Source organism: Grammomys surdaster, unplaced genomic scaffold, assembly GCF_004785775.1.
Source record: "Grammomys surdaster isolate TR1022 unplaced genomic scaffold, NIH_TR_1.0 125985, whole genome shotgun sequence".
Taxonomy (NCBI): domain Eukaryota; kingdom Metazoa; phylum Chordata; class Mammalia; order Rodentia; family Muridae; genus Grammomys; species Grammomys surdaster.
This window is the reverse complement of record NW_021620801.1, coordinates 641,474-651,468: the sequence shown is the minus strand read 5'-3', so window position 1 is coordinate 651,468 and position 9,995 is coordinate 641,474. Positions and strand designations below refer to the sequence as shown.

At 41.8% G+C, this 9,995-nt stretch overlaps 1 pseudogene; it reads left to right on the top strand.

Moving 5' to 3' along the window:
* The first annotated feature begins 6,826 nt into the window (after positions 1–6,826).
* On the top strand, positions 6,827–7,798 carry LOC114609876 (annotated as a pseudogene).
* The last annotated feature ends 2,197 nt before the right edge of the window (positions 7,799–9,995 follow it).

Here is a 9,995-nt window from a genome sequence, read left to right as displayed (position 1 = left end):
TTTCATTTTACTACTCATTAGATGAACATTAACAGCAGGACACCAATCTACACCCAAGAGAATGACTACAATAGAAGGTGTGAGTAATACAGGCAGTGAACTTTCTGGAGCAGCTGTACCTCTCTTGTGTTGCTTGTAGCAATTTAATTGTGCGAGCACTTCAAGAAAATGTTTAGCCTGTGCTACTATACAGCATTTCTACACCTTGGAGAATACAAAAGAGAAATGGATACAGATGCTAAACATGTGCTAAAGACGTGTGCCAGAATGTTTGTAGCAGATGTGTTAATTAAAGCCAAAACATTGGAAATACCAAACAATTAAATGGAAACAAACATTGGTCTTTTCATGCAATAAGATACCCAGTATGGCCTGTATGCTCTTTAGAACTCAGGCTGGGAACATGTTCAGCTGTGACAGTCCTCTGATGTCACCTAAAACCTCCTCCTCTGAGCCTCAGAAACTGTGCTCAATCTATTTCTGCTTATTCGTCTCAGACAGACAGACAAACATACTCAGCAGTCACGCTGGCCTCTACAAGCCCTTTGAAGAATACAAGCTCTCAGGGAAAGCATATAGAAGTCTGTGCTATAGCCTCTCTCATAGAAATCATCACCAAGACAGAACAAATGTACAAACTTTTCATTTTTATCCTCGTTGTCTTTTTCTTATTAGATTTTTTTCTAGTTTTCCCTTTGCCTTGCTATTTTTACTATTTTTATTCTTTCTTTTTCCTCTGACAATATATACTGTACTTAATAAGACAAATAATGAGTCAACTGTGATTTTTAAAAAGGTTGACTTTTATTTTATGCGTATGGGTATTTTGCCTGTATGTATGTCTCGCCACGTGTGTAGTACCTGTGGAATCCAGAAGAGGGCAGTGGATCCTCTGGAACTAGAGCTACAACTAGCTGTGAGCCACCATGTGGGTGCTGGGTACTGGACCTTGTCATCTATAAGGGCAGCCAGTGATCTTAACCATTGTGCCACCTTCCCCTCCCTTTGACTGATTATTCAACAAAGTTGTTAGAGGAATTTTAGGTTTACAGAAAACTCAAGCAGAAAGGACACAGTTTGCATATCTACATGTTCTCTCTTCCCCTTTCTCTTCTGCGTATGGTCTCCCTTATTGTTAGCATCTCATGTTGTGTGGCACAATTGATGGGCTAATACTGATGTACTATTGTTATTACTAATATCCATAGTTGATATTAAGGATCACTCTGTGTACTATACAGTTCTGTTGGGTTTGTCATATAGGAAACACCATTTGTCCACTATTAGAGAATCCTGTAAAAAAAAATGGATTCCTTGCCCTAAAAATGTCCTATATACTACTTGTCTGCTTTCTTCCCCTCTCCAGCCCACAGCAAACCCTTAGTAACCTTAGATCATTCTGTTCTAGTCTCTTCGGAATGTCACAGTTAGAACCACTCCATCGTATGTATCTTTCTTTACACCCTGACTTTTAGTTTCATAGTTAACTAAGTTTTCCCCAAACCTCTTTATGACTTGATAGCTCATTTCCGTTTATCAACAAACAGGTCATTGTTTGTATATAACACGCCTATTGAAAAACATCTGGATTGCCTGTAACTTAAACATTCGTGAATGAAACTATGTAGACAGAAAAAAGGTTCTCTCTCATTTAGGTTCATTGGCTTATCTGCAAAGTACAATAAAAGATGAAGTAAAAAAGAAAAAAGTTGTTCCGCAGCATAAGACATATTATATCAAACATGTTGTGAGTTGAGATATAAGTTGGAAGTGCATTTCACATCAATATCACAGCTAAGCCCAGCCTACCTTAAACAAGCTTAGAACACTTATATTACCCTACAGTGGGTCAGTGTCATCAGACACAGAGCCTATTTTATGATGGTGTGAATTTCTCATGCAACCTTATTGGATACTGTGATAAAAGGGGAAAATGGGAGGGCTATAAAGATTTTTCATCATTAATGTGCACCATTGAAAGTACCATGAACATGCAGAATGTTTAAAGCCTTGAGTTCAAATTACCCTGTGGACCATGTGATGCCATAGGAGTGGGTCATCTAGTTCTGACTGGGAGCTGAAACTCACTACTATGGCCCAGCACCTGTAGAGTGCATGCTGCATATGCCTCACCTGGGAAAAGACCAGAACTCAAACTATGATTTCTCCTGAATGTAAGAGGTGCTCAGATGTAACTACTCATCACTTGGGCCTGCAGGTGCCCAGTGCTTAATTAAAAGCAAGGTACAAACTTGGCATCTCTGCTTTCAGTTTTCAGCTGTCTCCTTGTTCACTGGAAGCTATGGGGCAGACTCCTATTCAATTCTGCACAGAGACATGCTAATCACTTAAACAGTGTTCACCTAGGGCTGGGAGGATGGCTCAGCAGGTAAAAGTGCTTGCTGCACAGGCTTGCTGAGCTGAGTTAGGATCTCTAGAACCCACATTAAGGCCAGACACAGTAACACAAGGGTCTGTAGTGCCAGCAAGCCTATGGGAGGTGGAGACAGGAGAATTTCTAGAAGCTAGAGAGCATGCTGTCTTATGAATTAGAGAAGAAACCCTGTCTCTCATAGTGTGAAAAGGCAAGAACTGAAGCCTGAGATAGACTCTAACTTCCACATGTGCTCAGTCATACGTGCACCCTTGTCTATACCCATGAACATGCGTGCACACACACAGAGAGACAAACACACACACATACAGACACACACACACACACACACACACACACACACAGAGGAGTGTTTATCTAAAACAGATACTTTTCCCCTTCAAGACTCAATAACACTAAAATAAGAGTAGCTAAGAATTTTTATGATTTATACAGACACTAAATAACAGATTATCAACTGCTTGCTTTTATCACGTATTATTTCTGACCACTGGAAGAGCACGTAGAAGACTTCATTAATTCTCTCAGGCCTGGAGAGGATGCAGTCACTGCCTCAGCTGCCTGCTACCACTCTGTCTGTCCTCTGCCCTGTTCTTGAACCTGTTCTTCCCAGCTAACCTCAAGTTTTACTAGCAGTGAGCCTTGCAGGAAATCATCTCACCCGGAATCAACTGAACCGGGAAGAACCAGAGACACTAGTTAACCAGAGGACAGTTGACTCAGACGGACTTTGTATGCCTTGCATCATCTCCCACTTTATCTTCCTCCTCTATAATCTCATGGATGTTCTCAGGGCTAAGGATGCTCCTTCTCCAGTTCCATTCTACTATAATCAAACTGAATAAATTCCTTTGTTATTTCACAACTCCTCTCTCTGATTAGACTCTCGAGATGATGAGTGGCCAGCCTGGTCTATCAGGCTCCCCCGGAAGTAAGATCTATGATATAGTTCTGATGCAGACAGGAGATAGAAACTGGTAGTATTACGGCAGGGGACCCTGAAAGAAAACAGTATTTTATTTCCTAAAAGCCAAAAATCCTTGGACCTGTCTTTGTTGAAAATGCCAGTAATGTTCAATCAAATGTCTTGGTTCTGCCTTAGCCCAGGATATGTAGAGGTGCCAAAATGAAGGTCTGCTTTTTTGTTTTTCATTATGTCTCTTCTACTACATGAGCAGCCCATCCCACAATCTATACATGAAGACATGAATAAAACAGAGAAGTGTTTTACTCATGATATTTATACCTGATATTGGGTCTACTGGACTGACCAGTTAATCTTCCCATGTCATAAGTCTATAATTTATGGCCAGTTTCTGTCATAAATCCTGTAAAAAGTTCACAGATTGACAACTCAATGGTACCCATTTGGGGGACCCTCTCACACTATCCTGCGGTGCTCTGCTTTCTGTCTCCCAAACGTCTACCTACAGACCTGCAGTAAACTCTTTTTTAAGCTCATTTTCCCATTGTCCATGGATTTTATCCTTTAAATTTTTGAGGCCACTGACTTCAGTGTAACCATGCATCTGGCACTCATAATTCCTTAATTAAAACCCACCCAAAGCAAGAGAGAATGTCTCCATCCAACTTTAAAACATCCTACTTTTTCCATCTCTAACAACACATATTGCATTCTAAGTCAGAACATGTTAAATAAACAAAGGGCAGTGTTTTGCCTGCACACAGGACTTCACAGGAAAACAAAACAACAACAACAACAAAAAACCCAAAAGTAAAGAACCATAGAGTCAGTTAGACCCGAGGCTTACATGCCTTTTAACATGGGGCAATGAGACAGAACAAAAGAAGGCGTTTGGCTTTGGGAGCAGTACATTATGGGAAGGTAAATATGTGTGGCAGACATAATTGAAGGTTGGTATTACTTTAGTGAAGTCGTTCTGCAGACTCGTCTGGGCGCCAACTCTCTGTCTCCTGTGAGAAGGGTTTCTCTCCCTGTTCTGGAACAAGAGGAGTAGAGAAGGCTCACCTACAGGAAGCAAACAGGTTCTGCTTGCTTCATCACCCTTAGCTGAGAGGAACCCTGTGTCCAGACCACATTTGGGGAGTGGCATATTCATCAGACCTTTGTGTGAAAGTTCTCACAAGGCCATGTTTTCAACCATTTTACTAAATACCTGGGGGCATGATTTTTCCATCATGTTAAGATTGTGGGTTTTGTTTTTGTTGTTGTTGTTGTTATTCTTTAATCCTTTTTTCAGTGCAGTCTTCATCCCCTTCCCAGTCTGCCCCCCCAGCCACACCCATCCCATAACTCCTCCCTCACCCCCATATCCAAGAGGATGTCCCCCACCCCATTCCCACTCCAGCAGACCTCCCCACTTCCTGGGGCCTAGAGTCTCTCCAGGGTTAGGTGCACCTTCTCTCACTGAGGCCAGACCAGGCAGACCTCTGTATGTGTCGGGGGCCTCATATCAGCTGGTATATGCTACATGGTTGGTGGCTCGGTGTCCACAACGATGAGAGATCTCAGAGGTCCAGGTCAGTTGAGACTGCTGGTGTTAAGACTGTATTTAACATTGCCATTGTATAATCCTTTCGTATACTAGAAGTAAAGGAACGAGTCACATCTTCAAGATAAGAGCTCATTGGAAATGGTCTTTATTCTGTTGTTACTTGACTTTCATTCGTTAGCAAGTCTCATTTATAGTTCCTAAGGTTTTAACCTTTACATGTCCCTCAGGAAGAACCTTCTGGATTCTTTTAACAAGTCTACATCAAGAAGACCTGGGCAAAACAGAACTAAAATGCTTCCACAGAGCACTGTATGCTAGGACCCTTCTCTTAGGGTCAACGAGCCTTGAACTGAGCACCTCAAGTTTGGACATGACATCTTTTACTTTCCATGGCTTCTCTGCAACTGCTTTGCTGCAATTAGCATCCCATCACTTGATTTTCCCATCAAGTAAGCCAGTGATAGCTGGGACAGATGAAGGCATTGAAGGGAAGACCTGAGGGGTGATATGGACAAAAGATGCTGACCAGGGCCTGGCACGCAGAAAAAGGACAGAGTTCATGTTCTACCTATAATTAAAACTACATAATTACTACATTACAGTCTCTTTCCTACTCCAATGGGCACCATGAGAGGACAGATGCCCTCTTCCAAAGGAACTAGGAAAACTCTGCAAGACTACAAACAAATTCCTGACAAGTCTTAAAAAGACTCTGAAGAGTCAATGATAACCTGTCATAGTCATTAAGCATGGGATGAAAATAACCCTTGCCTCCTACTCTCTAATGACATTAGTCATTAATGTGCTTTAATGGTCTAAGGGCTGTTTGCATTTTAAATGCGATGGGAATGCCATAAGCCTACATAGAGGAATAAACATCAAGAAAATTTTTAATCAATCCAAAGGTGTACACACACACACACACACACACACACGCATTCACCATCTGCAGGAAATACCAGCCTTTCCACCACACAGGAAGTGCCAGCCTTCCCATGGCATAGGCTTGTTCTCAGAATTCATACTCTTTACCCCACAGTGGGATGTGAGGTCTGTAAGGACCACAACCCTCAATGTAAGGATGTGTTGTTAAGACTACTTGGAGCCTTGTGAAAACAAGACTGCTTTTCTTCTTCTTTTTTAATGGGTAAGAGTAAGAATAATTTCCCCTGGAAATACATCTTTAGTAGTATTAGCCTTTCCTACCACAAGGAACTTTCAATCAAAGTTGAGAGACTTCACATTGAGTAAAAGTATTGAGATTTGCTGATCCTGTCTAAGATATGTCAGATATTTTACAGCAAGCTTTGGGCTTTAGTTTCCAATAAATGGTCTGTCTCTTTTGTCTCACTGGATGGCTACAAGGGGACAAATAGACATTTAAATGGACTAACGTCGGAACCTTCTGCCTGCTATAGATAACAATATTCTTTCTTCAGGGGAATTTACCCAATCCATTCTCAGAGTTTTGTTTTCAATGTCAACACAAGAAACACAACTCTTATCTCAAAGGGGATCAAGGGATAGTTTCTTTTAAACCCAAATATGAGTGACCATGGTCTGGAGAACACAGATTTAGGTTATCCCAAATTTCATGTCCCAGCATGATGTTTTTATAGTAATAGAACAAAGAAAGTCATAAGGGTTTATTGTTGCTGTTGTTTTTTTTACATCTATCTATCTATCTATCTATCTATCTATCTATCTATCTGAGAAATGGCCCTTTCTCAACTCTTTGTACTTAAATCATGGTGCTAGGATTCCCTGCAAAACCTACTAAAGCCACTCCGAATCAGTGACTCCTGAGTTTGTTGTCTCATGTTTAAAAGAATAAAGAAACATGGACAAAGATTAGACAGAGAAAATGTGTTTATTAATAAAGCTAAGCAGGGTCTCTCTGCTATAGAGACAGATGCATCTTCTCATCCAGTGCCAGCCTCATCCCTTAGACATGATGGTAAAGGTTGGAGTGAACAGATTTGGCTGTATTGGGTACCTGGTTACCTAGGCTCTCAGCTCATCTGGCAAAGTAGAAATTGTTGCCATCAATGACTCCTTCATTGACCTCAACTACATGGTCTACATGCTCCAGTATGACTCTTCCCATAGCAAGTTCCATAGCGCAGTCAAGTCTGAGAATGGTAAGCTTGTCATCAGTGGAAAGGTCATCACCATCTTCCAGGAGTGAGATCTCGCTAATATTAAATGTGTTGATGCTGGTACTGAGTATGTTATGGAGACTCTTCACCACCATAGAGAAACCTGGGCCCTACTTGAAGGGTGGGTCCAAAAGGGTCATCATCTCTGCCTCTTCTGCCAGTGCCCCCATGTTTGTGATGGGTGTGAACCACAAGAAGTGTGACAACTCACTCAAGATTATCAGTGATGTTTTTTGCTCCACCAATCACTTAGCCCCCTTGGCCAAGGTCATCCCTGACAAGTTTGGCATCATGGAAGGCCTCATGACCACAGTCCATGCCATCACTGCCATTAAGAAGACTGTGGATAGCCCTCTGGAAAGCTGTGGCATAATGGCCATGGGGCTGCCCAGAATATCATCCCTGTATCCACTGGTGCTGCTAAGGCTGTGGGCAAGGTCATCCCAGAGCTGAACGGGAAGCTAACTGGCATGGCCTTCTGTGTTCCTATCCCCAATGTATCTATCATGGATCTAACATGCTGCCTGGAGAAACCTGACAAGTATGATGACATCAAGAAGGTGATGAAGCAGGCATCTGAAAGCCCATTAAAGGGCATCCTGGGCTACACTGAGAACAGGTTGTCTCCTGAGACTTGAACAGTGACTCCCACTCTTCCACCTTTGATGCTGTCAATGAAAACTTTGTAAGGGGACATTGTTCTCAATGGCAATTTTGTAAAGCTCATTATCTGGTATGACAATGAATACAGTTACAGCAACCCTTAAATAGCATCAATACCCTCAAATTAAATAAATAAATAAATAAATAAATAAATAAATAAATAATCTATGCAGGGCCCAGCTTGAAAGCTAGAAAACTTAGAACAATGTAACATCAGAAGCAATAATCAGAAACATGTCTGTGGTAATTAATGAGACATTTAAGTGCAACTCAGACTTAATAACCCATGACTACACATGGTTTATCCTACCATTTTCCTAAGCACACCTCTTTATATTAATGCCTATGCTTAAATCTATATTAAAATGTTTTCTTAATAAACCTCAACTTGTTCTATTCTAATTCATCCCTGAAATTTTTTTCTGCGGCAAAGTCAGGAACCCTGGTTTCACTTGAGTTTCCCTAAAACGAAAGAAAGGCTGCTGGAGGCAGGACCCGTGCCTCCTCGGCCAGGCCCCATTGCTGCTCACATTCTGACAGTTGCTGTAACCTCATTGTAAAGCAAGAAATTAAAGAAGCAGTTTTCCCTCCCTACAGGAATACTTGCCCAATAGTCTCACAGTCTGCGTTTTATAATTTGCTGTTCTGTAGGAACTGTGTGGTGTTACAACAGAGCTTGGAATTCTTAAGAGATGGGTCCTGACACATTCGCAAATTCCCCAAATTCTAGACACCATTATAGCACAGAATTCCTCCCATAAAGCGCAGTCATGTATTACTAAAGCTTTAATTGACCCCCAAAGACCTTTATAAGTCTATAAATAGAGCAACAGACTCATTTATATAGCCAATAATACAAATTCTGTCTGGAAATTTTATTGAAACCGTTTGTGAATCGCCTTTCCTTATTGAGCATGTGGTAAATGCATTTGTGCCATAGATCCAAGCCCCTGCTGATGTGGCATTCCATCTTCATAATTTATCCCAAACTTGTGCTTTTCTAAATACTTGTACTTTTCCTGGATTTTTAAAACTTTTTTCTTTCTACGTTAGTGCTATTTGCTGCTTGATTTCAGTATTTTTCCCTGTGTGTTCCTTTGCTTAGTAGGGAGTATTTTGCATAAAACATGGTTTATTTTTTACAAAAGGTGAAAGAATGGAAAGATGAGCTAAGAACCATGAAGTCAGGCTCAACTCAGGATGCTGAATAGTCTCCAGCATGGATAAGTAACTCACCCGACAAACTAGCCGTTTCTCCGTGTTTCTGCACAGTATTCAAACTACCTCATCACGTGGCTCATTAGAGTCGCTCAGAAGTTACCAAAACCATATGTGGTGATGCTCCAAAGGCCCATTTTAGAGATCATGATATAATCTGCAAATGTCAGGCTTTTTGAGAAATGGAGGCTGGGGAACCAGACAGGCATGGTCTGAGTAAGGAACTGGGTTATTCGCTTTATGTTTTAAAAGCTGTGACAGCAGTTAGTTCTCCCAGGAACCTCTGTCAGGGGTCGGGTGACATGCTAAGTGTGCATTTTGCTGCTGAACCCCATGATCACCCTCTCTCGGGGTAACTTCACAAGTAGGAGTATTACTGTCTGTGGGAAACCAAGACCTGAGAAGAATTGGACATGTTCATTATTACACATCAAATAATTGGCTGGGAATCAAGTCAGGCTTGCCTAACCCAGTGACATCCGTCTTCCTTCCTGTCAATTGCTCTGTCTCTTTCTGGCTAAAGAGCAGAGTACACAGGCTGAAGAAGGCTCGGGTGTCTCTGTTATTTACTTTCCGGATACCATCTAGACCAGAGAGTAATAAAAAAGGGGAGGGGTAAGAATGGGAGGCAGGGGAGGATTCAACTTTAGAAATAGCTTGCCAGCATCTAGTAGTAGTTGGGGAGGGAATACCCTGGGTTAGAACATCTGGATGGCACAGCCTTCTCCAGAAGTACCTCCACTGAAGACTATACCACATCTCCTGCATGTGGAGCCAGATAGGTTAGACACACTGAAGGAGATCACCCTTGTATAAGACAAAGCATGGAACAGTGCCATCCTTGGAGGTGCTTAAGGATACTTTAGCCTGGAGCAGGTTGCAAGACTGAGCTGCAACCCTTTTGGGTTCTCTGCGACTTCTAAAATACAATGGAAGGATCAAGAGCAAAGCCTCTGGTTTTGGTGGCTGGAGTTTCTGGAGCACAGCAAGGGGCTGTGGCTTCAGATCCCCGGGACTTAGCACATGGTAAACTAAGCAAAGAGTCTGGGTTCTGGCCTCCTCTGACATTTACTCTGTTTTACT